The 27,611-nt window shown below is 46.1% G+C and overlaps 1 long non-coding RNA gene across 1 annotated transcript in view; it reads right to left on the bottom strand.

Moving 5' to 3' along the window:
* Positions 1 to 27,611, bottom strand: part of LOC128152857 (uncharacterized) — a 198,255-nt gene that overhangs the window by 67,130 nt on the left and 103,514 nt on the right. The window lies entirely within an intron of this gene.

The following is a 27,611-nucleotide window of genomic DNA, read 5'->3' on the forward strand; positions in this document are numbered from 1 at the left end:
TTAACTCCACAGGATGGTTTTATAATGACCCGAGAAGCGCGTTATGATCTATACTCATACTGAAGATTAATATCGTTGAAGATCGAATGCTACCAAAGCAAACTCCACGTCCAAACCAAGTGCTATTATACTTCAAAGTAATGCACTGCTGTTCAAAGTATTAATCCCATTAATACAGAAAGAAGTTCCTTTTGGCACTTTGCAAAAGCTCAGCCCAACAACTGAAGCTATGACAACAACAAAAACCTGTAGAGTTTAAAGTGTAATATCTATAAAATGATTAATCCCTGGGGTGAGATTAGTAGCGACTTTTCCTTCCCTTCTCTCCCCAGAGACGTTCTCTGTTACAAGGCAAAAATACACAAACTGTGCCCAACTTAAAAATTGATTTTGGGATGTAAGCCAGACCAGATGGTTAGAAAAGCTAAATACCGTTGATTTATTTCTTACCCTTTACGAAGCAATATTAGAGACAATGGACCTTATCAGAACAAATGAGAATAAACATGGGGATGCAGACTCAATAGAGAATTAACAACCAAAGCTACCAGATTCTATTATGCTATGATTAATTCTGAATTTGTGGAAGTATTATCAGCAGCAAGCGTCTAGCTTTATCTAATGAAACCAGTGCCAAACTAGACAACCTTTTAGTTAGTGCTCTTCAATTTGCAAGATACTTCAGTAGCAAAAAAGTGCAGAAGATGCCAGGCTTTGTGCTGTAAAGTCAGCTGGAAAATTTGCTTCAACCCCCACCCCCACTCAAACCCCAAGAAACCAACAAAAAAGCCCAGATGGACACCACCACGAGCTGACAGTCTCTGAGTAACGGAGGCCCGAGGGATCTCACCAGGCAAATCTCGGAGGTGCAGCCAGAAGGCTGTCACCCTTCCTTGACCGCTTCCTCCAAAACAAGCAAGTGGCCTTCAGCCCCCTGCTTCCCACTAACCATCCTGTGAGGCTCAGGGGGTAACATCACCATGAACTGTCCATTCTCCCTCCTCACCCGCTATGGCTTCCCGGGGCTTGGAATCGTGCTCCAGACGATACAGTGGCTTTGGCCACAGGGCGAATAACTTTGGCCCGCAGTCACAAAGTCAGCGAGGCATTCTTGCCTTGGGAAGCAACGGGTACCGAAATGCTTCTGCGGCTCTGGCCTTTGCCCCGTGCGCCTCAGTTTCCCCGTCCACAGTCCACCACGACCTCCCCGCTGGGTGCTGCAACACAACCGACATTTCCACTGCAGAGCTCCCCCTCCCTCTGGCAGGCGCAAAAGGTGCGAGACACTATTTATTGCCTTGTGAGCGTCGGGTACTCCTTGTAAACAGGTTATATTAATTACTTAACAAATGTTTACCGCTGTCCTATATCACCCTCAGGTTCAACCATCTCTGCAGAGAGAATATTCAGCGCCGGTTAACTGCTGCTGGCAACAAGAGGAAATGGACTTTCTGATGAAAATGTTTAAGGCCAGTTATTTGTGAGATGCAGCTGAGATGGGACGTAATGAATTTAGCCCTGTTTCGCTTCATTTACCATAGCTAACGCATACAATAAAAGTTTAGTTTATACTCTAGTGCTGCCATGCATGAATATCTCATTATAACTGCAAAGACTTTTTATTTTTATTGGGACCTGTAACAGCATTGTGCTACGTTAATTACCAACCATGTAACACAAGTGCAGCAAGGTTTGTTTCCTTCCTTCCTTCCCCTTATATGGGCATAATGAAAACCAAGGGGGCCTTGTAGACGGGCCAGTATTTAAGCTGGCATGTTTTGTTAGATGATGGCTGCAGTTACCAGGGTCTAGATGCAGAGCACGGGGAAGACGGCGAGGAAGTCACTCCCACCTTGGTGTGCAGCCACGTCCGTGCCACCTGCAAAGAGCCCCCCCCGAGCTCGGGCCCATCCTCCCACCGAACCCCAGAGGCACCTCTCGCCGCAGGTGCCAGAGGCATGCACCGAATCTCCAGCGGACCCCTGTGCAGGGCTCGCTGCTCTCCACTCCCTCCCCTTCTCGTCCCAGCAAGTGGGTCAGGACCAGCCCTTCTGCCAGGCACAGCAGGGGAGACCCACTGCTTCATGAAGAGCCGCTGCTGGGCTGGGGCCATGGGCACCACACAGACTCAGCTGCCCTAGCACCTTTTCACTACCTTTCCACCGCCTGGAGTACGAGTTCTGATACGGCAAGACATGCGTATTAGAGTCCATTTGTTTGATTAAAGAACAGGCTGCTGCTGCCCCACTTGCCTTGGGCAGGGCCTCGCCACCCTCCTACAGCTCACAACATGCCAGGAGATGTAGGTAAGATGCACTTGATGAGGGTATGGCGTTTTGCAGAGAAGAGGAGGAGGACAGGGCTAGCAGGTCAGCAACTGAGCAGAGACGGGCGCCAGAAATTAAGAAGTGGGATTAAATCTATTTTGGGACATCCTGGTCTGCTGAACATCCTGGCTATCAGGAAAGCCAGGCTGCTGCAGTCCCGCATGGCAGACTCATCAGTGGTGAGACCACAAAGGTGACGTCATGTCCTAAAATGTGGCTAGCAGAAAAAATCCCAGCACGTTATCACATCCTGCCCTTCAAAGAATTGGTTTCTTTTGACACTTGACCTTGTTGAGGAATAGGCACCGCTGGTGGTGCTAGAAAAGCCGCATGTTACTGGCTTGATGGCAGTTTCTTAGGGAGGCTTGGATTTTTCTTAGGACCCTGCTGAAAGCTGGGACTTCTGTTTCGCCTTCATCTCCAGGCAGGAAAAGCAGGTGTTTTCTACCTCTGTGCAGAAGGACTTCTTTGAACAGAGCCTGTCTGGTTGTAGCTTCAACAAGGTCCTGTTTCCCAGCTCTTCCATAACATCCCTAAAGCAGAGCCAAAAGAGAAAGGAGCAGCTGGGAGGAGGTGGAGGACATTTAAGGAGTCCTTGCACAGGGTAGCAACCTTTTTCACTTCTGAAAAGCTGAAGGCTCACTAAAAAATGGGACGAGAGCGAAGGCACACGGGAAGGAAATCCAAACGCAGACAAAGACGGAGCCAGCATATGTAGTGAAATACCAGCACGCAAAAGGTCTAGATACTTATTAGGTAACATAATCCTCCAACCCAGATATCTTTTACAAAACTGAATCCTTACAAACACTCAGTGTCTTTTTTTACTTTCATGAGCATTCATATTTTGGAAAACTCCATGCTGGAATTTGCTCAAACTGTTAACACTCCCAGGGCTGTGGCTACAGTGAGTCACTCCGCTACATGCAGCAACCTTTTGAAAACCCTCTGCAGAACCGAGCAATTGGCTGCAATCACAACAGTAAAAACAGATGTAAACTGTTGTTTTTTAGGGGCTCCTAAGACTGAGTTCAGATCTGACCCAAACAGGGGCAATGCTACTGGCAGCAGTGACTTTTAGCCCCAAAACCCCAGTTTTCCAGATTAGTGCCCAAAAGAGAAACAGATGAGCAGCAGCTTCTCCTGTGCCCTCTTCACCCATCAGAAAGGATTCTGCCTCTCCAGGTATACAAAATTCGTCCCTTTTATCCCCAAGAGATTAATGCAAAGGTTCGCTCGGTGTCAAGACTGCTTTCTCCTTCCCTGCCGAGTTTCGCTTTCAGCTTAACAGTCCACTGAATGAGAGAAACCTCAAATTGCTTTAAATCAGGCAGCTCCACCTTGGTAACTGGCTTCAGACTCCGAAGCCCATAACTTCTAGCTGTAGGAATATGGCTGCATGATCGGCCAGGGAAAGCAACAGCTACGTTCATTTTTTCTTTCCCCTCAAGACAACAGTAAGCAAGGGGACGCGTTTACTCCATCGCTGCATCGACAGGCCTACAAGCATTTCTTCAACTACCATTTGGTTTTTGTAGAGGAGAACTGCTGGCAATTGGTGTTGATGGGGCTTGGCATGCTGGCAGGCCACGGGTCATTACGGGGCAGCGGTGGAGCAGGTCCTCCCCCGGGAGGGTCCCAGAAAGGACTTGCGCGCATCTCTCGGCTTCAGCATTTGGGGGGATCAAGCCTCTCTGTTGAAGGGGGAGCCACGATTTAGGTCACGCTGGCAAGGGGGAGCCTCCCAGCCTGCAGGCGTGTGTTGTCTGTTCTGCTCCATGCCAGGTTCGAGAGCTGGGACTCTTCTCCAGGGCGTGGGGCCTGCGCTTTTTGTGTCTCGGAGCAACGGGGAGGACACAAGACTGCGTCCTGAGCCAGGAGGCAGTGGCAGCCGAAGGGTGTTTGCCAAGACTGCTGGGGTGGGAGCCTCGATAAAACTTCTCAGATCTGAACAGCAAAATAGGAATGTATTTTACTGCTGCTTTTTATTGCTCTCCTGTCCATTACTGCCGCTGCGACTTGTGGCTGAGTTGCATTGCTATTCACACTTCATTTTCTCCAGTTTGGCTCCTTTAGTAGGTCTCTCCCAAAAGCCGAGCAAGGTCTGAGCTCTGCCTGACATCTTCTTTCCTTCTTCACTTTCAGCTCTTTTCACCAGAAGGGCTTTCTAATCTTCTCGGCTCCTGCACGGTCTTGAACCTGGTCTCGGGCTACACACCTGGTGGTGGGGTGGTACAGCCAAAATGCTCTTACTACCCCCATTTTCATGGGGTAGGCTCCCAACCAGAGCAGCACCTGGCAGAAGGGGGTTGTCCAGAGCAATCCAAGAGATTGTCCTGGTCCGATCATCTGAGAAGGACTGCATTAGCTATGGCAAACCAAAAGCTTTGGCAAACCGCATTTGCACTAGAGAGGAAACACAATCCCTCAGAGTATTCTCAAGCATAGACTGCTCAGTAGAAGTGCATTCCCTTTAAGTACTGCACTTATTCAAGTACAAGGCCCAGGCTGCAACAGTTTGGCCCTGGCAGCACCTAATGCATTGTTTTTATGTTTAACGTTACTTTACCTTTCCAGTGATTCCAGTTCAGCCTTGGCTGGTTAGCAAGCCTAAATGACTTCTTTACTGCTTATCCAGGCCAACCAGGGAACTTTCCTGAAATTTCTCCAGTTTTGCCGGACTTGTAGTTTGGCTCCAAATTCGTATTGACCTGTGGCTATAGCAACGAGTTTGAAGCCAGATCTTTGATCTACCATAAAGCCGGGCAGACCCCTACGCATACATTCTGTACATGGTTTTATGCAGCAATTACTTCATCGAGGGTAAGCTCTAATTTATACTCAGAAACTTGCCTCCAGACCCACATTTTGCTGCTGGTAGCATTCAAATAACTTGACGTGGGACAAACACCTGCTTTTGCTATCTGTGATCAGAAAAGCTCAGGAGATATGGATCTGCCAATATATGCTTCCGCCATGACTGCCAAAACCCAACCGAACCGGTGGTTCAAAACTTCAGGTTTTTTGACCCTTCAAAGGTAACAGCACAGCTCTTAAAATTGTACATAACTGCACACATACAGATGGGAGGGAACGGAATTTCTCTCTACAGCCTTTAGCAAACCCCAAATCTAACTCAAACCGTATGAAAGTTGCTGCTCTTAAAATAAAGTTGGTGTCAAGTTGCTGAGAAATGGTGATGGGAGATGCACACTGAGCACTGCTATGAACATGTTTTGAACTGGAAGCCAACAGTACTTGCAGAAAGGGAACTATCGATACAACAGAAGGTAAGTGTGGTTCTTGGCCTTCCAGAACACCTGATTCCATACTAATCGTTGCAGAATAACACACTGCCCCACTGGTGTGCTCCTGGCTGCGTTCATAATGTTCAGCTCACCTTACTTTTAGTGATGTATGAAACACCTTCCCCCTAAACTGTTGACATGACAGGGGCTGCCGTATGGCTGCTCCTTTTAACTGTCACAGCTCATCTTCCATTCAGTCCGGAGCCATCTTGCACTGAGTCACCTCCGTGACTCAATGCAGGCACGGTCTACCCCTCCCTGCTGCTCAGATTCCCTGTAGCGACTCCGTAGGAGGGCAATATTTTGCTGCCTGTATCACGTACAAAAAGCAGAGGCTTTGTGTAACAGCTGAGGCTTGTTCTGCATGCCTCACAGGCCGGAGCTCATGCGAGTCAGCAGGCTGCGAGCTGGAGACGTTTCTCTCCTCCCAGCTTGCAAAACCAAACAAAGCAACCCGTCCTCGAGAGGCAACAACGGCAGTGGAAAACGGGAAACAGGGACTTCTTGCTGCATCTGCTGTTCAGTGTTGAGTGACAATAAGGAAGTGGTGCAACATAGCTGGCCACACCTAAAAAGCTTCTGTCTTAAGTGCACAGGCAGGTCTCCTGGGGAAGGGGTTCATGCCCTGTTACTCCCAAATCCCATCTCCTACTGTTCCAGAGAGCACTCCCCCCTCCACCCCCCTGCAGCGAAAGTGGGATGGATGTGACACGTGCTGGGAGAGGAGACCGTTACACATGTCTGACTTTGGCAGCTGCCTCCGTATTTTTCTTTGGCCCTGACAAGACACTGATGTTCAGGCTCTCTCGTTTCCAAGAGTTTGTGTAATGAGAGCTGCCCTTTTAAAAAAGAGAGCATGATTACAAATGAAAGGAGCGTGCTGAACTCAAACCTGAGCTCTAGCTCAACAAGAAAAAAAAAAAAACAAAAACAACTTCAGATAAAAACAAAGAGGTCACATTTTAGTGCCCATTGGGCAAACCAACGTCCTAAGGGCTTCCCGTAGGGGCTCAGCAAAGTCACCTAGTCACACTACACGAGTCAGAAGAACAGAAATAGCAATGGCAGCGCCTTACCCATGGGTTAAAAGCTGTTCTAGTTTGTGGTACTCACCAACTTATAATAAAGCCCTGCCCCTACTTACAAAACAGAGTTCAAGACACACTCAGAACAAAGAATCAAGGAAAATAATGCTGGCTACAATCCCAGAGTCGGAGAGCTCCGGGTCGGAACGCTGCGTTCCACATGCATCTTGCTTTGAAGAGGTGTTCGGTAACTCAGGGATAGGGTGCTTCTGGGCCTGTCCCACACGCTAGCAGCTATGGCTCTACTCCTCCCCAGCAGCACTTTAAAGACCCAGGAGGCCACAGCTCCCGCCCACCTGGGGCTGTCTGCCCGTCGGGAGCGTTCACCGCTGTGCTGCGGCAGGGGACTGCTGCCTCCGGATCCTGAGCATCAGCCAGCCCTACCTCTGCGGACCCATGGCACCAGCAGCAGCATCGCCCCTGCTGCTGGTCCAAAGTGCGAGACACCAGAAAGGGTACCACTGTCGCGTGCTCCCGCTCTATCAGTAAAGCTAAGACAGCTATAGAGGATAGAGACACCTCCTGCTATTAAGTATAGACTGGGGTACACATACTTAACATCAGCTGATACTTATGCTAGACTACCCGATGACTTTTCCTTGGGATTCCCCACACTGCGAAGTATTGTACAGGGGTCCTCTCTATTTCTCCAAAGGGACTGGCGGCATTTCTATTTTGCCACCCTGCTGACATAAACATAGAAGAAATTTTTTCTACATAGAGCAGCAACGAGACAGGGGAGTAAAACATTAAATACTACAGGAACGCCAGTTACATCCAGTGTTGTACCTTTCAGGTGGGGAACTTGCTAGTCTTTTTTCCAGCTTCCCTTTTATAAAGATTTTATCTAACAAATTTCTTTCCCTGAGTAGATTTGGATATCAAAATAAATAAAATAAACGCAGCTCTGCTGTAGGCTTTGAAAGATTCCCTGATAACTGTGGCAACTGATATGGAGGTTGGTATTCCTCTTAAAAAAAATACCATTTTTAATTTCTGCTTACATGATTAGGTCCTGAAGCATAGATACTTTCAATCGCTATTTTGGAGTACATCGTAAATCTCTGCTCAGTACTACTCTAATAACAACAGAAAAGAACCTAAAATGCTTTAGGCAGAATATTCCCATTTGCTGTGCTTTGAGTAAGGTTTGTCTTCCTACAGAGAGTGTGTTAGTTTACCCGAGGGCGTGGAAACAGCAGTAAATTCCTCTCAGGCAAACTGGGCTGTGACTTAGTACCTGTCAGCGACATTGGATCGGGTGCCCGGGTACCCTGCAACATCCCCCTTCACGGGCTGTCACCTCTGGACTCCTCAGGCACCACAGGCCTCTCCTCTTCCCCACCTCCCCCAGCTTTGTTGGAGATCCCATGCCCTAAAATGACTTTCAAAATTGAGCTAAATTGCTGGAAATTTCTGTGTGGGTGAATGGAAATCAGTTTCACTCTAGTTTATGTCAAATATAGCTTAAATCACCAAGGGATCAGATTATGTTACATCAGTGCAAGACAGGTTTAAAATAAGTGTCCACAAGAGTTTCCCTACCAGTGCAGGGGAAGACATTAAAACAAGTTTGTACCAGCACTATTTTATCTGAATTGCACATTTCTGCCACCGATACTCGTACTCCTTCTGCAAGCTTATTACCGAGAACAAGAACTGCGGGGCATGCTCAGCATTTGGCTCCACTGACTCCACAGAGAGGTACCTGTGCCAGGAGCGCTGCCCTGTACCAGAGATCCATGTCGCACAGTTCTCTTTCCTCAACCCCTTATCCCAGTTGCAAGTTTAGGACACAGTTCCCACTGCAGCTACTACTCTCCCTGCCCCGCACCCCACACAGCCTGTGTTTCTAGATCTGTGCAGACAACAGCTTGAAAAGGTGGCCCAAGCCCTAAACACAAGTCATGTCTGGATTGAATTGTTGACCTCTTGGTCTTTATGGCTCCACATTATTTATTACAGGACACTAAACTTCCTTCTCTGGGGCTGGGAAGCTCAAAATTTATTCACAATAGAAAATGGCTAACCAAATACAACTGATGCTTAGGTGAAGTGCTGGAGGCTTACCGCACGCAAAGGAAAACGTTTGTGTGCCACGTGTGGTAGGCGGCGAGTTCGTGAAATACCGTTCCTCCACTTCCTTTAAAATTGAATTATGATCGTAGCAGGGCCTGTTGCGATAGGACAAGGGGTAAAGGTTTTAAACTAAAAGACGGTAGATTTAGACTAGACATAAGGGAGAGTTGTTTTGTTTTGGTTTGTTTTTTTTACGATGAGGGTGGTGAAACACTGGCACAGGTTGCCCAGAGAGGTGGGAGATGCCCCATCCCTGGAAGCCTTCAAGGTCAGGTTGGACAGGGCTCTGAGCGACGTGATCGACTTGAAGATGTCCCTGCTCACTGCAGGGGGGGCTGGACTAGATGACCGTTAAAGGTTCCTTCCAACCCAAACTATTCTACAATTCTATGATCATCTACTGAAAGTACAAATCCAAATTATATATAGCATTATATTGCACTGACTAAATAATACAGTGACTCCTCCTTAAGCTCAGCTTAACCCTGTGGTCAGGCAAAGAAATGACATGGCTCTGAAACTGTTCTACAAGCGTAAATGCCAACTACTGCTTACACGGGCCAATGCTCTACAAAAAGGAGCTACATGCAATAGCAGCTTACTTCAGTCAGAAACTACGAGGCAAACTTACCAATGCAAGTGAAAAAGGAGAAGGCTTAAAAGAAACGGACTGAAGTATAAAATCTTCCTATGTTGAGAGGAGTATAGGACATTCATCTGACAGTTTTGCAGGTAACAAAAAGGTAAGTGGTTTGGAGGGGCTCTGGGGACCACAGCACTTGGACGGTGGTTTTGAATAGAAGCTGTCGAGTAATTATGCCTGGTGGTCCATGAGAAATCGCTTGATTTGACAGAGGGCCTCTCCTGAAATGCTTGGGAGGTGCTAAGTGAAGCAGAAGAAACACGTGGGCAAAAATACACTGCATATTGGTTTGACTCTGAATGTAATTTTCAGTTTGGCCATATTAAAAGATCTTACGTGTTTGCTCATTGTGAAAACGTAGATGTGCAGACTTGCTTCGAGAAGAGACTGAATGTTAGCCTTAAATATTCACCAAACTCAAACTTCCAAATGATAAATGAACATTTAACACTCATGAATTAAGTCAGGACTGAAACCAAGGGATTCATTAAGAACAACAGAAACACAGACCTTGACTCAAAGAATTACCAACCTAAACATAATTATTTAACAACTGCTTTATATGATTTGTTATGTTGTGATTAAGCACTGTGCTGGAAGCAGGCTTTACTCAGTAGAGCCCATTCGTCTCTCTTCTCGACCATACACCACGTTTCTTCCACCTCATCTGCCTTGTACATTTTTTCCAACTGAAAATATTAATTTCAAGTGAATTCCGTAACACTGCTGCACACTGTGTTCTCAGATGATACAGAGAGCACTGAGGTGCAGCTTTCGTGAGGGCAATATAGCGCTGGTTGGTTTTTAAGTTCATTTCCTTTTCTTTCAGGTGACAAGAAGGTATTTTGAATGGTGCGAACAAAATGTTTTTTCCCCAAATAAACACTCATCCGTTCCCAGCCTCATTTCTATTCCTATGCATGTGTTATCAAGAAAATACATATTTAAAATATTGTTACAGCAGAGTTTACCAGGGGATGACATTACCCCCATGCTAAAAATACTTTTTTCTTAGTTCAGGACCAAGCTTGTTACTGTTGCAGGATGAACTTTGGCTCTGTGTTTTCTAACAAGGTGCCTTTGGGGGAGCTGTGGCAGCAGCAGCAAGTCTCACTTCTGCTCAGCCGTTCTATCTAGGCTCCATTTCTGAAACGGCATTGCTCACGGAGAAGCAGGCCCCCACGTCTCAGAACGAGAGCACCGCCAGCTGTGAACAGCTCTGATGCAAGGCTAGCTTGCCAAGCATAAATGGCACACGAGTGCACTAAGAAAATACCCACAGAAAGAAGTCAATCCCAGCGAGCTCAGCATCTTTTCACACCATGCTCCACGCCACTGATTTTCTCTTGTGTTTTGATGCAGATGCAACTGTGCCTCTTCGCAGCCCAGGCTCAGCAGCAGATCCCGAGACACACGGGGACTGTGCAAACTGACGGTGGGGCAACGTAGATGCGGTACTTTGCTTTGGTGTGGTCAGAAGCTGAGCCAAAGCCACTAAGGGAAACAAGATGTCACTGGAGTTTGTGCGAGGCCTCTGCACGGATGAGGTGAAGAAAGCAGTAGCACAGTAACGTGAAGCTAATGCAAACAAAAGAACTGGGGAAAGCGGTCATCTATACAATGTCCAGTCAAATGACTCTTCAGCACAGATGACTGCCTGGAAAACACAACTCCACTAGGCTATGTGATGCTATAAGCAGGCGTACCTGCAAGAGAAGGGCCTAAACCCCTGTCAAAACTCCTTTCATGAACCCAGACTGGTTTCCAGTTACACACTGCAGCTTTTAGTTATGTTTTTATAATACGGTATCTCATCAGTATGTTTCTCTCTAATCCATTATTGGCCAGGCAACTCAGTGTCACACACTAGTGGCTCTACAGTCATTTAACGATGCTCTCTCTCCCTCAAAGACAAGAGTAGAAACACTCCACAAAAAAATGCTGCAGCACAGGAGAGGGCCATTGGGAAAATGGTGAGGAAAACTCCTCTTTTATTCTCTTGGAAGATTCACTGAGATAAGCTGCTGCGGAGATTTTTCACTATTAATTGGGCACTGAAGTGGAACACTGCATGCATTTTCAAGCTCGCTTTTACACCACGCTCCTAACAAGCTCACACATATTACAAGATGTGCGTAACAGTACAAAAAAGGGAAGAAGAGGACAATAGAGAGTTACCTAAATATCTGATTCTTCTCTACTTTAAGTTCAGGAATAGTCGCAGACACACAACCAGATGAAGAAACACCCCGAAACCTCCAGCCAGAAACTCAATGCTGACCTCTTCTCTATCGGACTCCTAGATCACAGCACTTAGCATCCTGCAAAACCCAGTTTTGTACCCACGAAGGATGATGCTCATTTACTTGCAGTTACTGGTAACGTGAAAATGAAGGAATATGCAAAAGAAGGAGGGACTGGACGATGAAAATTGTGCGCTGTGCTTTGAAGCTAGTAAGACCTGAGTTTGAGCTGATCCCCTACGGCAGAGAATCGAGTGGCTGAGAGCTTTCTTGTTGAGCAATCCTGCCCCATTTGGACTGCTCCTCAACAAGAGGGCTAAACTTTATCCTTGCAAGACAAGAAGCAGCATTTCCTAAGGTAGCCGTGCCTGACCATTGCTATTCTGAGATGCCTTCAGCCTTGTGCCTAACACCCCAAATCATTATGTGCCTAAAATTAGGTACCTGCCTTTGCTGAACTTGCCCTGAAAGCAGGGGGAACTGGCTTCACTAGGACTGCGGTCTCAGGTGATGAGCAACGGGGCTAGAGCAGCGTCTGCGACGAGGCTGCTTAAGCCGCACCACACTGATCTGGCTCCCTCTGTGCGACAGCTGAGCCCATGCACATCACCAGTGTATCCGCAGAAGCACAAGCACCCTTCACAGCGCTGTCGGTCATGTCCAAGGTGTGATGAGCAGAAGCGAGAGTCCTGCAGAGAATCACAGGTTTTTCAAGTGGTACTTCACACCCCAACGAATTCAAACGCTTGCAGCTTTGGGGCTCAGGAGGCATACACGCAGGAGACCGAGTCAGGACACCACGACGACTGCATTCATACTTGCTCCTTATGACTTCTGGAGAGCACGCTGAAGCAGACTGGTCCCCTTGTATCACCAACTGTCCTGTTACCACCCCTGAATGATAAATATATCAGGACTGTGACATTGACGGCTCTCCTTTGGCTGCAAGTCCCCTTCAAAGAGGAAGCCGTGCGAAACGGCGGGAGATGCTGACAGCATGATGTTCGAGCCAGCCAAGACGCCTGGGCTGCGGGAGATGGAGTTGGAAGGAGGGCGGACGAAGGCCCAGGCACCGCGCACGCATGACCGGTGATCTGTGGGGTTCGGGCTGTCAGCTCCTGAAGGTCCACGGATTTGGCAGGCACCGCTCCCTGCCCCTTCTGTGCAGACAGAAAGCTAGGTGCCAAAAATGCTCCCCATGCTGGACGCATTTCAGATGGTGAGGGGAAGGTAAAGAGCTGGGCCACACCACAGCTTGCGAGCCACCGTGGTTTTCTTCCGAGAATTCAGTCTGGTATCAGCTTACCCTACATGAAGGAACTTGCTTGTTAAAGTAGCGTCGAGTTTATAACTTCTTTTCAGCCATTTGACACTGGTTTTTTCAACTAGGAGTTGGCAACACCATAAAACGAAGGGTTTAAGTGCCCTCTTCTTCCCTCCTTCTCTGAGCAATTCTGAGCTTATGCAAAATCTGTCTTTTGCTTCATCTGTGTGCCGTGGGAAGGGGACCATGGCAAGGTGTGTGTGGATACTCCAGAAGCAGCAGTATTACATTAGGCTAGCCATAGTTACGGACTTCTTTCTTTTTCTTCTTTTAAACTGTTCAAATTTCGAATGTAAAAAAACCACAAAAAAACCTCCAAGCACCTTAACCAAACCCCATATTTTCCTGCAATTCGGTGTTTTAGTAATGAGAGAGGTAGCTGAGCTTTCCTCCCGCCAAAGATTGCAATTTCCAATTTAGAAGTGATGATGCTTACAGTCTTTTAATGGCTTTCCTTTAATGAGACAGCTCTGAATATAAACAAATATTATCAACAAGCTATGCTTTCATTTAGAAATATTATCCCAAGACATTTAGGCTTTTGGTTGTCTGAGAAGTCATTTGAAAGTCATCTATAATTCCTAAAGAAATATAAACAAAAGGAATTACATATAATTCCACTTTTTAACGTGGAGTTCAAAAGATAAATATCAACCGTGTACTGATGAAATATGCATCCATTCATTAATTATATATCATCCATCTCATAAGCTTTGGGGTACAGTGGATGTTTACCAGCTTGCAAGTTTGTGTCTTTGGCATTTTTCCACTGACCTCATTTGGTCTAACAACAGGTTTTCTCTCCACATCCAGCTCCACGTGGATTGCATTTGGCTCTACCCTAAGACTAAGAAACATTCTCCTGTTTCTGACACACGTCTCATAAAAACTATTCCATGTATTTTCCAAAGGTGGTGAAACCATTACCTATGTCTGACAAAAAACAGCTGCAGGGTTCCTCGGTGAATAAATCTAGAATCCAAAAGTGTGATCTACAAGGGACAGGACTGCATTTCATACCGCCTTCCGCTGCTCTGACCAGGGAGAGGAAAAAAGCCCTAGGAGTGTACAACCAACCCGCAGGCTGGTACTCTCCTTGCTTGTCAGGATGTGCCAGTGCTCGGGGGACAGGACCAGAAATGCCTGCTATCTGGCCAGTACGATCCACTGTGCACGTCTGTGGCCCACAGGACTACGTGGTTTCCATTTTTAACATCCGCAATTATTTCAACACCGAATGAAAGCCAGCGGTTTCCGTGAAGGTGAAACCTCTGACCACTGCTAGGCAATTCCTTTGTATTTCGTAAAGAGCGCAAAGTTCAGCTACTAGCTAAAAAGCTCGTGAAGAAAACAACTGAAACTTTATATAGACTCGTCCTAATGCTGGTCAGAAGCTAGCAGTGCAGAACCAGAAAGGTTTAGCAGTCTCCTGACTGCCTACATGAGACCTAGAGGAAAGGGCAAGAAGGAAGACGTCCAGAATCAAACCCAGACTATAATAAAGTCGAAAAGTACGTAACAAAGAACTACGCAGCCAGACACAGATAGACTTCTATCATTGAGGTAGCTAGGCTAAAACATGGCAAATGCTAGAAATCAAGGCAAATAAATGGGGAATACTAAATATTGAGCAAATAACAGGAAGAATTAATATCTGCTAGAGCAAATAAACGCAGCAAGACATGGACAAGGAAGAGGTTTGAGAAGCACGGAGAAAATTTCCCCAAGCTACCAACACAAAGAGCATCTCTGCAGCAATGGAAACAAACCAGCAGAGTGCCATTATGAGCTGTTAGTCTAAACCAAAAGACAAGGGGAGATATAGTTATGTACAGCACGAGTCCCCCTTACTGCTCTTCAGCAATATTAACCATGCTATGAGGCAGTGGCTAACAGACACATCTCAGAACAGGAAGGCAACGGAACTATTACAAATGCAAATTTATTAAAACTATAGACACCTCCATCAAATAAGTACAACTGTCTTCCTCATCTCCCAAAAGCACAGGCATTTACTTTCTGTACCGTACAATGTCTTTCACTTTTAATTGTATTTTTTTCTTGACTTTGGCATCACCAACTGCTACTCCATTTGACAGCTTTGCCTAACAATAGGCTGTACACAAATGTGCTAATTTCACAGGGTTTAAAAAAAAAAAAAAAATCAAATCCACACTTACTGTACGTGGTTCTCATCTGAAATGGACCTGAATCTAGCATCCTTTCCCCCATGGCCATCACAAAAACACTTTTACATTACAGCAGTAACCAACCAATCATATATTTCAGCAATCCTCCTCTCAGAAATTGCAGGAGACACATTGTTCTCTGGAGGGGAATGTAAGGCTCTTAAAGATGCTATATCCTAATTAAGTGAATTGCTAGTGTAACGCCTGAGAGGGGACAAGGCACGCTTGTCGCTTGTCTCCAGCTTAAGCAACACACTCCACGACAAAGAATATTTTTCATTGCAAACATCAAGATGGGGGAAGCTGTCTCCATCACTAGAAACTCTTATTTTAAACCCCGTGCAGGATGAGGGTCGCTGGCACCGGGAAGCAAGCTGGGCTCCTTAAAACAACATGGATCGCTCAGTGCATGTTATTGCCAATGTTATTGCCATCCAGATATAAATATGTACATGGACTATCATTTTCTTGTAACAAATGGTAAAAGCTATCCTGGTGACAGTGAGGCAGTGATGGAGAAAGGATGACTTTATCACCTACCTATGACTATGTTTCCCAAGCAACCTTCTCACCAATCCGGAGCCCTGTGTGATCATTAGTTCCTGCACATGGCAGCAATGAAATTGTCCCTTAAAGTAAATCATTCGAGGATTTTTATAATCTGAAATAAAATTTTCTAATATTTTTTTCCTAAGTTTTCCAGGTTTAAGGTTTTAATCTTTTATTATTTATTGTACGGCAGTTGTGAAGGGCATGATGAGAAGCCCTGCGTAAATAGTTGTCGTTGGAGGATCGGTGCGTGACAATGCTGCATTTAAGAAATTAATGATTTCTTTTCTTTTTCTTATTACTGCCACGTTCTGTCTGAGGGTGTTCAAATACAACAAAAAAAAAGTAAGCGTAAAACAAAACAAACTAGAGCTGCACTTCGGCTTCTGGGTGTTTTCCTACCGTCTGGCTGAAGTTGCTGATAAATATTCTTTAGAAATGGTACTGAAGGAGGAGAACGGCATATATATTTTCTTTTCTTCCTTCACACTCAGAGCTTCAAATTCAAGAGACGACAATTTTCTACTGTTTGAGATGCCCAGTATTCCTCTATTTTTGTACTCTCTACGATTTATTGCTCTTTTTAACTACTACGAACACAATTTAACCTTTGCTATCTTTACCTCTGGTAATTTTTTTCATCCCACCAGAGCCTAAATTACATGCTAATCATAACAAAATACTGGACATTCTCTTAACTGTGGGCTTAAAATTAATCCTCCTTCAATAGAAAGAGACATAAAATATCTCATTAGACCAATAGCACTGCCAGGCATAATCCATCCTAGAGTATAAAAAAATTTATGCTATACGTCATTTCTTTATACCTAAATTCTCTTGACACCCGGAACTCAGAGATGGAGTATTCTGGTGCGAGTCCATTGCTGAATTGACAGTCATATAGCTCCCGTGCTTACTTTCAGGGCTTCATCCTGCTCAAAAGAACAACAAGGCTTGGGCAGGAGTAAGGTCAAAGCTGCATACAGAGGTCTTCTCCTAAGCTACTGAAGCACCTGACTGCTGTATTAAGAGCATGATTAAAAGATATCAAATCAGGCCCTTTATATCTATGTATCGTATTTTTTCCTCTTCATGTACCCCTACTTGTCCAATATTTCATATGAGATGTGTAAAATCACTAAGGCATGTGTCCGGGACAGGTTTCAGCAGAGCCTCCGCAAACCTTTCCTCAACGTGCGTGACCAGCATGGACCCAGGCAGCCAAAGAGCAGAATCCAGCTGGGGGAGCACAGCGCTCTGGGACCGGACACCGCAAGCAGCAGCACATCGCCCAGGTGGCACTAGGCGCTGCCCTTTTTCTGACCGCAAACTCGTTTCTAGCATTACAGAGTCATCCCTTGCGGTCGGTGTGATGAGAAATGCTGGTGTGGAAAGAAAGCGGGAGCAGGCTGTCTGCCTTCTGCAAAGAAAACTTAAGGAAGGGAAGCCAGAGAAACTACACAGTCATCGACAGGTTAAGCGCTTAGAAATACAGGAGATGGCGGAGAATAAATCCCAGCCCCACAGATGTTGCTTGCTCACCTGACACCATAGAGGGGGGACAGAGTCTCCTTATTAGACCTATAACTCAACACCATACAGGACAGAGGCTCTCCTTACTAGACCTACTTGTACTTGATTTCAAAAAGCAACTATAACGCATCTGGGGCTCGGTCATATAAAAAGAAATTACAAGAGTAACCTGCTTCTTAGGAGCGGCTCACGCGACTACGTGCTTGCAGGATCCGGTCCACTGTGGCTTTTAAATCCTTCTGAACAAACCCCCATCCTCAAACGAAGGCAGCTGAGGCTCCTCCTTGCGCTTCACTGTTCTACGTCCTTCACATCTTTTTTATCTGCTTGACTCTATGTCCTACATTAGGACCAAATCCATACAGTAGTAAGGACATATAATTCATCCCAAATGATCAAGGATAATTATATGCTTAAAGAGCAATATGCAGAGGTTCTCCTACAGATAATTAAGGAGAAAACTCACAGTTCACCCATGTGGGAAGTTAGCCAGGAAGTGCAGACATACTTTGGGAATTCATCCATTATTTATAATCTGCAGTGTCTTGTCAAAAACCCTAAATGAAAAGTTAAAGCTTTAACACATTCTCTAGCATACTGCTGGGCCATCACCTCCCATTAGTTTTTAAGTAACACTCCCATTGGGCCAGATTCATCAGAAGGTTTCCTGGCACCTGCTTAAACTCGCTGGACCTCAGCGCGGAGTTGGCTCAGGGAGGCTCAAAATCGGACACTGTCACCGCCCCAACCCTGGGATTCTGCCAGATGTGTGCGAATGCGGCTTCACGTGCTGGTGAGAGCCAGGGGCTCGGCCCCGAACCAGCACACCTCTGACATCCCCGTGGGGCTTTCCCCACCGGCTATGAGGGTGGGCTTATACAAGTGCTCCAGGTCTCGCCCTCGCAGTAAGTTTACCACTGCTGTGCACGGACGATGTCAAATGCGGGAGCAGTTGATGGCAAGACGGCTGCTTACAGGCCAGAACTAAGTCACAGTCTTATGTACCCGTCCGAATCTGGGACTCTTCAATGTATATACCACAGGTGACAAAATAACGCCATACATTGTTGGCAGTGTAACGCTACCATTTGTTTCCTCTTGGAAACAACCTCCCATTCGAGTTTTCCTTTGCATTAAAAACGTGAAGTAACACCAGGGCACCATTTCCACTGTAGAAGGATCCTACAGTATTTCAATTAAAATAGCTCATCTTCAGACCCATTTTTTTTTTTCCTGGACACCCCTACACTTCCATTCACAGCTGAGGCACAAAACCCAATTAGTTATTAATTGTGGCACGTTAAAATTCATTAACTCTGCTTGTGAAGCTTAAGCTATAATTAACTGTCTTCCCAGGCTTTTGTTCTTTAATCTCCAGGTAGAAGGTCCCATTGTTAATAAAAAAGATAACGCATAATCCTACCATCTCTCGTGTGGGTGGATAGCTTAGTTCTGGCGGGTGGCAATGTGACATTAACCCCAGTGGGGACTTCACGTGTTAACGCTGTCCTGTCAGCTACTGACTATCCTGTGCCATGTGTGAATTGGAGCATATTTTGAAAGAATGGGAGCATAAAAAAACCTGATGAAAATATTTTGAAAAAGGTCATTTTCAACAAGCTCAATGTCCTGCTACAAGACATGGATAGCAGTCTCATTACTACATGCAGATCTTGCCTTCCAGCTTCGCCTCTGCAAGAATTTTCATTTTCAAGAGCTACTAAAAAAGCAGCTCAAGGCAAATTCTTGTTTCACATATGGAACAGCATGAAGCCAACCTTTATTTTAAAGCAAAACGAACGCAGAAATTAACTTACACGTCAAGTTCCAAGGCTTAACACGGCAGCACTCGCTCTGGCATTTACATACATTTCTGCTACATCCCCACTCGCTATATGGATGCCCAGGCTTGTAAAGAAAGCAGCTAAAATCTAACCTACATAAAAACTGGCTCTTCCCAAATGCAGCTGCTGCTTTTGGGGTGGAATTTCAAGCACAGTTCAGTGGAAGCGACTTCCCGCTTCTGGTACGAACTGCCTCTGGCGCAACGGAAACATTTTGGCTTTAAACCTGGAGATGGTGGATTCTGTATCGATAAGCAACATCAATAAGAGAAGAACATGAGGAAATGGAGTAACCGAAAAAGAAAAGGGGATATCTTGTGCTCAACATTTTGTTGAGGTGCTGTCCTGTGACTCATGGTATTGAGGTGCTCTGAGTAAGTAAATAATCAAGTAATGGCAAAGGGGAAAGCAAATGAGAGAGAAAACAAGTTGCTTTTTGGGGTGGGTATTTCTTCCAAGCTCAGCGACCACTCGTTTATTCCATGCACTCTTTTTGCAGTAATAACCGAGATGCGCTGCGCATCAGAAGGGCAGTTTGCACCAGGCGTAACAAGCAGGTAAAGACAGTGCCTGTACTCAGGGAGAGGTGGGAGGCTCTGCCTTGGGTTTCGGGCCTGTAGCATTTCTCCGGATTTGGTAAGGCAGCTGTAAACTTATTTTCTACGTGTTACAAGCTGCAGTTCAGAAAGTCCACGAGTTGCATAGGATCGAGGCGCTCCCCTCCCTGCAATGTCTGCAGTACCTGCTGTGGCAAACTGGGGTGGGGGAAATACGGCAGCAAGGCTGCCCTGAATGTAGAGCGTGCTGCACTGCTGACCAGCGTGCCGCCTGCTCCAGAGCCCCACGGCTTCCCTGGGGCAAGGAAGGGGACAGCCTTACGGTCCGCATCCTCCCTCGGAGACTCGTGCTGCCCAGTGATGCCAACAGCTGATTTGGCTCACCACAAAGAGAGGTTCCCATGGAGCCAGGGATGGCCACGGGACGGGGCAGGTCAGAACGGGAGGCGACGGAGCCAGCGCTCTGTTTCCACTCCTTCCCCCGCCCCCCCCTCATTTCTGCAATGTGCCAGCCTACACATTGGAGCTGGCACAGAGGGAAGGCAGTTGGTGCCAGAAAACAAGTCTGGTGCAGATTATTTCCCTGCTGGAGCAATGAGGAAGCCGTAGAGACTCTGGGAGTCGCAATATGGTTGCTAACCCCATTGCTTCTGCAACACAATCACGCACTGCTGCTTACGGGGGCTGGACTGTCTGTAGGCCCTCACCCAGCCCACGGCGCCGGGAGCGGCAAGAGCAGCACCGCTGCAGCGATACAACTGATTTTCTCAGGCTCTAGCAAAGCTTTTAGGGTGCCATGAGTATCTGCATGAGCTGCACGAGCTCATCCAGCGGCAAGTGCATTCCAGGCCTTGATCTAGAGACTTGTGGGGGAAGAACCGTTCTCTGCTTCACAGCCAGAAGAAACAGCAGCAAAGGAGAACGAAACTAGAAATCGGAGAACAGTCAAAACGCTATCCAATTTTTGCAGTACCTTGTGCGTGTGTGCTATGATTTGTCATACTACTCTGCTTCAAAGAACATGTGGACTCTGTGTGTCTATCCACAAAGATGTGCCTTTAAACAGGTGATCTGCACCTCCGTCTTGATCTGGCACCAACCACTGCAAATCTCCATTTGAGGTGTTGCATCTGTAAGTACGTACGTCCATGGAGCCAGCTCCATCAGACATACAGGCTTACCAGTACGCTTCTCCCTTCCTTTCTCCCTCCAGGGCTGACGTGCCATGGATCTGTGGATCCGTGGGAGGACATTTTGCCCACTGGTTGTCTCCAGAGGGCAAAAGCACAAGCAGCAGCCTCAGAGCCCGTGCAAGTGCTGTCTGAAAGCACCGTCTGGACCGAGACTTAGCTGTCAGGCAGGCAGAGCCAGCATGGTATGTTGCTTACTCATCTTGTCACCTGACTTAGCAGCAGCACTGATGAATTCATTTCTCTGTGTTGAGGAGACAGGGGAGCAAAACAGGGCTTTTGTGAAAGCCCAGGGGAAAAAAAAAAAAAAAAAAAAAAAATCACAGTGACCTTGCACAATATTTCACATGCCTCCGTATCAGTCACACACGTCCTGTCCTCATAAGCTGGAAAAGTAGCTCTAATACTAATATTGATGACGCTGTCAAGCCTTCACAATAGGTGCCTGACAGCACCATGTAAGCCAGAGATACAGATAGTTCAGGCAATCAATAGCTTGAGAAAAGTCTCAGGCGGAAAGTGCCACTCACTACAAGTACAGAAGAGGCTGTGAAAAGCTTCTTCCTTCCTTTTTCTAATCTTGTAAGGATTAATGCTTAAAGGACTTACGCACCGTACGCTCTGCTAGAAAGATGCTTATTTTCACAAGAGAAGACCAAAACAATTAAGCCCTGTTTCTGCCAAGGAGCATGTGGGGTTGAGAATTTGCTGTGCTCTGTTGTGAGCAGCAGCTGAACAGAAAGCAGAGGATGACAACAATCATATTACACTCCCACCTTAGAGTCTGGGAACACTGTGGTGATTTGCTTGCCATTGCTGGTTTTTCCTCATATGGGTCTGTAAGCTAACAGATCACCTCATCAAGAATCCTGTCTCTGCTTTAAATCCAGGTGGCTTCATTACTCTATCAAAATATTAATAGCTATGTTATAAGATCAACATTTGTTTTGCCAAGAGCAATGAATAATGCAAACACCACCGCCTAAAATCATTACTATTTTATTTAGATCAGAGGCTGAGAGCCACCCTCTGATCCTGTGCCAAAACTGAAAGAAAATGAAGTGCATTTAGAGCTGGTGAAAGGTAATGGATACAAAAGCACAGAGAAGGAACTGCTTCATTTATCAACAAAATTCAGAAAGTCAACAGCGGCACCACACTCCCCGAACCACACCTGCCGAATACACCATCTTTATCTTTCATGTCACCTTTGGAGCCTGTATACCGCAGAAGCTGAAGAATGCTTGTTTCTAGAAGAAAGAAGTTTTCTGGTTTGCTTCTTTCTGAAAGCAGTGACCCAAAAACTCTATCATTAGTAACAATAATTAAAAGGTGCCATAAGAGGGAGTGTACGGATGATTGCCACTAAAAGGAACATTCTCATTAATTTACTACAGATTTTTAACTTGGCTTCATTAGGACATGTCTGTTGAAGGCCATTTAGGACTCTGGGGATATTCCTGTACTTCAGGCTCCCTCAGTGCTGTCGAGAAGAAGGCAGGCAAGAAAGATCTGTTGCCTGGCATACAGTTTTGCCTGTGTAGCCAGGGAAATTATCGTTTTGTCAGCCCTCTAGCCGAGAAAAAGCACCCACTTGAAATCAGGAACCTGACCGACTGTGTAGCCGTTCCGACAATGTCCTTCTGACATTTCCAGTCTCACAAATACGCCAGCGTGGCCCCAAAGAGGAGCAACGCAACAGATAAGACTATCTCAATAGTGACCTCCTTTCCATGGCATTTGGGCACCTCACTCCTTCAAACATTTTTGAAGAAACTGGTTTCACTGGATATTTTTCATGAACACACCCTAAGTTTGCTCTTAAACATAGCTTTTTAACTGGGACACAGAAAAGACACAGCAGCCCTACAAATAAATGATAACTAATGATGAGCACTTGGGAGAAGTTGTCTTCTTAGACAATACCCATAAAGCAGAGTTAACTAACAATTAACAAACCTAGTAGATACTAAGTATGCGGCCCTCTCTAATGGAGCAGAAGACAGGGAAATATTAAAGAAGTACTAACAGCTGGCTTGTTAATACTCTGAGAGCCATTTTCTTCCATAAAACACAAATGGGAAGGCAGAATTGTAATTAAAGCCTATTTTAAGATAAACAGGAAAAACCCGTCACGAATCGTGTCTTGTATTATACGTGTATTCTGCAACTACTGGTCTACTCTATTTCCCTGGCTGCCCCCTGCCCTTGCCCAGGAGGGATCCAACAGCATGCCGAGAAAAAAAACACCGTGGGCATGATGCTCAGCTCCTGTAATGGTGTTTCAACAGAAGACAGTATTAAGTTAAGGGGAAAAGGCCCTCAGGAAAGTACCTGTGCACAGGGAAGCTTTTCAACATATGTGGGCTGTGGACTCACCGCGCTAAGCAGACCAGGTAACACCAGCATTCCTCCACCATCTTCACAAAGACCATTAACTGAGAGCATCAACTGCTTGATTTTTCACAGCTACCGAGGAGCCAGAGAGCACGGCGGGCAGTTGGGAATGAGACCCAGGCCACTGGCCGAAGGCATTGTGGGCGACTGCCAGCCTCCTGCAGTCGCTGGAGGAATCGGCTTTAGGAAACAACGTTCTAGTACTATCGCTTTAGAAAAAATACTTCCATAAAGGCACAGTTTTAAGCTAAGTTGCTCTTTCTTACAATGAACTTCCAAGAATGCTTTGAGGCGTGTGCCTCAAAGGAAAAAGCCTGTGAGATTCTTTTATTTTGTAAAACACATAATCTGTGAATTGCCTCTGCTTTCATTTTACGAGCAGCAGGCTTTGTTCCTATGCACACTTTTCTTCTAATTGCAGTCAGAACGAAAAGGCTCAGGTCTTTCATCAGATACCATCCGGACTGAGTTATCAGGGTTAAATCCACCCTGCACGGTAAAAGCAAATTAATCTAGGCTGATAAAGCGTGAGCCTTTAGTTGCCAGGAATCCGCTAAAGCCCAAATCTGCAGAGATTTATTCCTCCACTTCATTTCAAGAACACAGCCAGCCTCCCTCCCTCCAACCCAGCACAACTTCACTGCATGTGTGTATATATTTATTTGCTCAACTGAAACGTAAATAAAGAATTTTCTACCTGCTGCTAACACTTAACATGCAACTAAGAAACTTATACAGTAAGGCCTCTTTAATTAATTTAAAGTAACATCTAACGCACGCATTCGTATTTCACTAAAGTAAAAGCGAAAGTGCCACCACTCCTTCAAGTGAGTGCAAATCACCCATGTTTTAAATAGCAAAGTAAACAGAGAGAAAAATCACGTTCTAGATTGCTGCACGTCTAAAATACTCTACTTCACCCGGAAACAATTTTTACGGCATGACTCTTTTCATACCCAAAGATTTTTTTCATTATCAGACCAAAAATGTTGGGTGAGAAAGGCGGGACAAAACTTTGGGGAAAGGCAGATAGTTGCTCCGGCCATGGTTTAACTCAGTGTCCTCACTAGCAGCTGTACATGGCAAGTCACTGCTACATTACTGAAGTGTTTATGGAAGTGTGTTCGGATGAGCTATTTTAAAGCTCTGGGGTGCAGTACCTATCTACTGATTGCTGGGAAATACACGGAGCCCAGGACACCTGATTTGAAGCACAGGCTAAACGTCTTTGTGGAAGTAACCGGGGTCCTGATATTGCTAGTTGCCCCATACGGCAAAGAAAGAAATATCACATCTCTCCTGAAATGCTTCTCTCCCTCTTCCAAAAGAAAAGACTTGAAGCAAGAAAAAAAAAAAACATTAGGAGAAGTGCCCTATACACAAACGCTGGCATGACAGACATCCTAAGATACATACATCACATGCAAGGGCACTCCTGCTCCTTAAGAAAATAGTACTCTAGTATTTCTGCTCTAGGCCAGGGGAGATTGTCAGCATCCGTAAGGATTCCTCAACTCATTCGTGCCTTAAAAGGCTAACCCCCTAATTGACGGCGCAACAGTTTTTCCTTCCTCCGCCTGCTCTTTGGCACACCGAACCGCCTTACTGACACGAGACCTGCTGCAGGTTGGGTGCTGACAGTGAGCATTCACCAAGAGCGAGAAAACCCACCGTGGCCCGGCGCTGCCCCAGAGAGCCACCAGCTGATGGAGGAAGCCAACGCTGGTGGCCCGGGCTTGCGGCAAACAGCTCTGGCAATTGGACACCTGTAGCTCCAAGACCAGGGAAAGAAATTCATGTTTTATGACTAGGATCTAAAGCAAATTTTATTGGAAGCTTTTACGTTTGTAGGTTTGAGTAGTTTTTATAGAGAGGAGTTCTGAAAACTGCCATAAAATTTTGCCTTGGGGGTTATGATTACATTTGTATCTTTCCCAAACTTATATAAATAAAGACGACAGTTTTTACTGTAGAAGCTTAAAAGGTTAGAGTGGTATTTGGTCTGTGATGAACCTTTTATAGATATGATGTTGTAAGAATTTATTCTTAAATATCAATAAAAAAATACAACTTAACATTTCTTGATAAAGCAATGGTGATTAGAAAATTGCTGTCGAAGAGGTGGTGGCATTGCTAGCGGCTTCCTTTCTGCTAAAGTAAGGCTTTATTACGTTTTTGTTCACTGGAAACTATTAACCAATTTGCATTCTATCAGAAGAGAAACGTTCCAAGGACGATGCTTTGTGGTGCCCTAATATTTGATGTGAGATTCACCTCACACCTGATTTTGGTGGTGAGTTGATACAACCCCCCTTTTATGAGGGACCGGCACCTCACACAATTATACCTTTCTCATTAGGCTTTATGCTTTTCGAAAGAGTAAATGAGACACGATTCCTATGTTTTATGCGGCACATGCCAGGCTAAAAACATGGAAGGACTCCATGCGTTTGGCCCCGTTACGTTTTTTTTATTAAGAGATCGGTTTACCAAAATGGTCTAAACACAGCCAGCGTTCTACCAGCCCACCCTCCACCCCAGACCGCTCACTGCTCCGAGGGGGCAGCCGAATCCGCTTTATTGCCTGACTCCCCGTTTCACATCCAACTGTTTCAAACCGGGCTTGCTGTTCAAGAACAGTGGGCCACAAGCTAGGGTTTCTCCAAGGCTCTGTACTCGTCTGTTCCCCGCTCCTGCCCCATCACTTTCAGAGCACCCACCTCCCGGCAGCGGCAGCAGAGCCAAGGTACACAGGTAGGCACCCTGCAGTGACCGTGCACTGACGCCCAATGCTGCTCCCAGAGTTCCCAGCAAGGCAGCCAGAGCTGCAGAGTCGACCCCTTCCCAGGCTCTCTAAGAGGGGCGGCGTTTTTGCACACTGGGCGAAACCTGCACCTCTTGGCTCTTCACCTGCTGGGCAGCTTCTCCTTCAGAGAAAATCCCATTTACAGGCACGGCTCTTGCCTCGTCAGCAGACGGGGAGCAGCTGAGACCGGGAACCAGACTCACGTGGAGCCTGTCCTGCCTGTAGCACCGGCCCTGCTTTTCCTTTAGAGAGCAAAGATCCAGCAGCACGCTGACAGGCTGCATGTCCCGCTGAGTGTGGCTGCCGGCGACGCAGCCTGGCCGGCATGGCCGGGGACAGGCATGCCCTGCCAACGGCAGTGACCTTCCTGCGCTCTGCACAGCACAGCTCCGAAATCTCAGTAACGAGCACTGCTGCTGTGTGGGAGCATGTAGCCCTGGCTTCTACTGATGCCTTTTAACGGCCTGTGGTCATGTTGTACGTCTGCCCTATGCCTGCCCTTTGCCTAGCGTCGAGTTTAGTTGAAGTCCTTACCTGTACAATAACCATGTGTGACTCAGGAGGCCATTTAAGGATTCGCACCTCTGTAACAGCAACAGGTCTTTCCAAAGACACATTTAAAAAGATTTCTTTTTCTGGACACCGTACCCACACAAAATTTTCAGAAACTGTAACGGTGGATCAGCGTGCGGGCTCAAAGTTCCTCCTCCATCACAAGAACGTTCCCTCCATTACTCGCAGGAGAGGGTAGTCTTATTGAAAGGGAAGAAGTCGGGAGCTGTAGAGCTCGATGCCTCCCTGGTCCCTCTGAAAAGCCACCAGCCTCCGTGCATCCGCTGGTTCCTGGCATATGTTTTCCTGCAGTTGTCCTCCCTTTCTCTCATCCCCTTCTCCCCACACATACAAGCATGCCCATAACCAGTTCCTCTCCAAAGTTCAACAGTGACAGGAATGCAAAAGCAAATACTCCCAGTTCGAGAAGCACTTTGTACTGGTTAAAACCGTCATTGCCGCTCGTCTCAGGGGAGCGAGGCAAACCACAGTAGCGGGGCTCTTTATCAGGATTAATACACTTATTTTGCAAACATGGAACAGATTGTTTGTAAAGTGAACACTTGAACGCTGGAAACAAGGACTATTGAACCCGCTCTCTCTCCTCAAGCACAACCGTATTAGGATTTTAAACTTCAATTAAAAACAGGGATAATCTTATTTGTTGCAGATAGGATGACTAATTAGTGAGGAAAACTCCCTCAAAGCATTCAGTGCAAGCAGTTCTCAGTCTGAGCGCAGTGTGTGGCACAGTGGGGCTCCGAACACCGCATTAGCACAGGCACACCCTACTCATCTGAGCACCCTGGGAACGTGTTCCAGAGCGAGCATGCAGATTAAACCCTGCTGAAGGCCTTTATGAAGTTATGTTGTCTTGACCATGTATTTGAATGAAACCTTTTGCCCACAAATACGTTAACAGAAAACAAATTGGACACCTTCGTTCAAAAATTATACACATTAAGACAAGTATCCACAACGAATT

The sequence above is a fragment of the Harpia harpyja genome, chromosome 2 (genome assembly GCF_026419915.1).
Source record: "Harpia harpyja isolate bHarHar1 chromosome 2, bHarHar1 primary haplotype, whole genome shotgun sequence".
Classification (NCBI taxonomy): Eukaryota; Metazoa; Chordata; class Aves; order Accipitriformes; family Accipitridae; genus Harpia; species Harpia harpyja.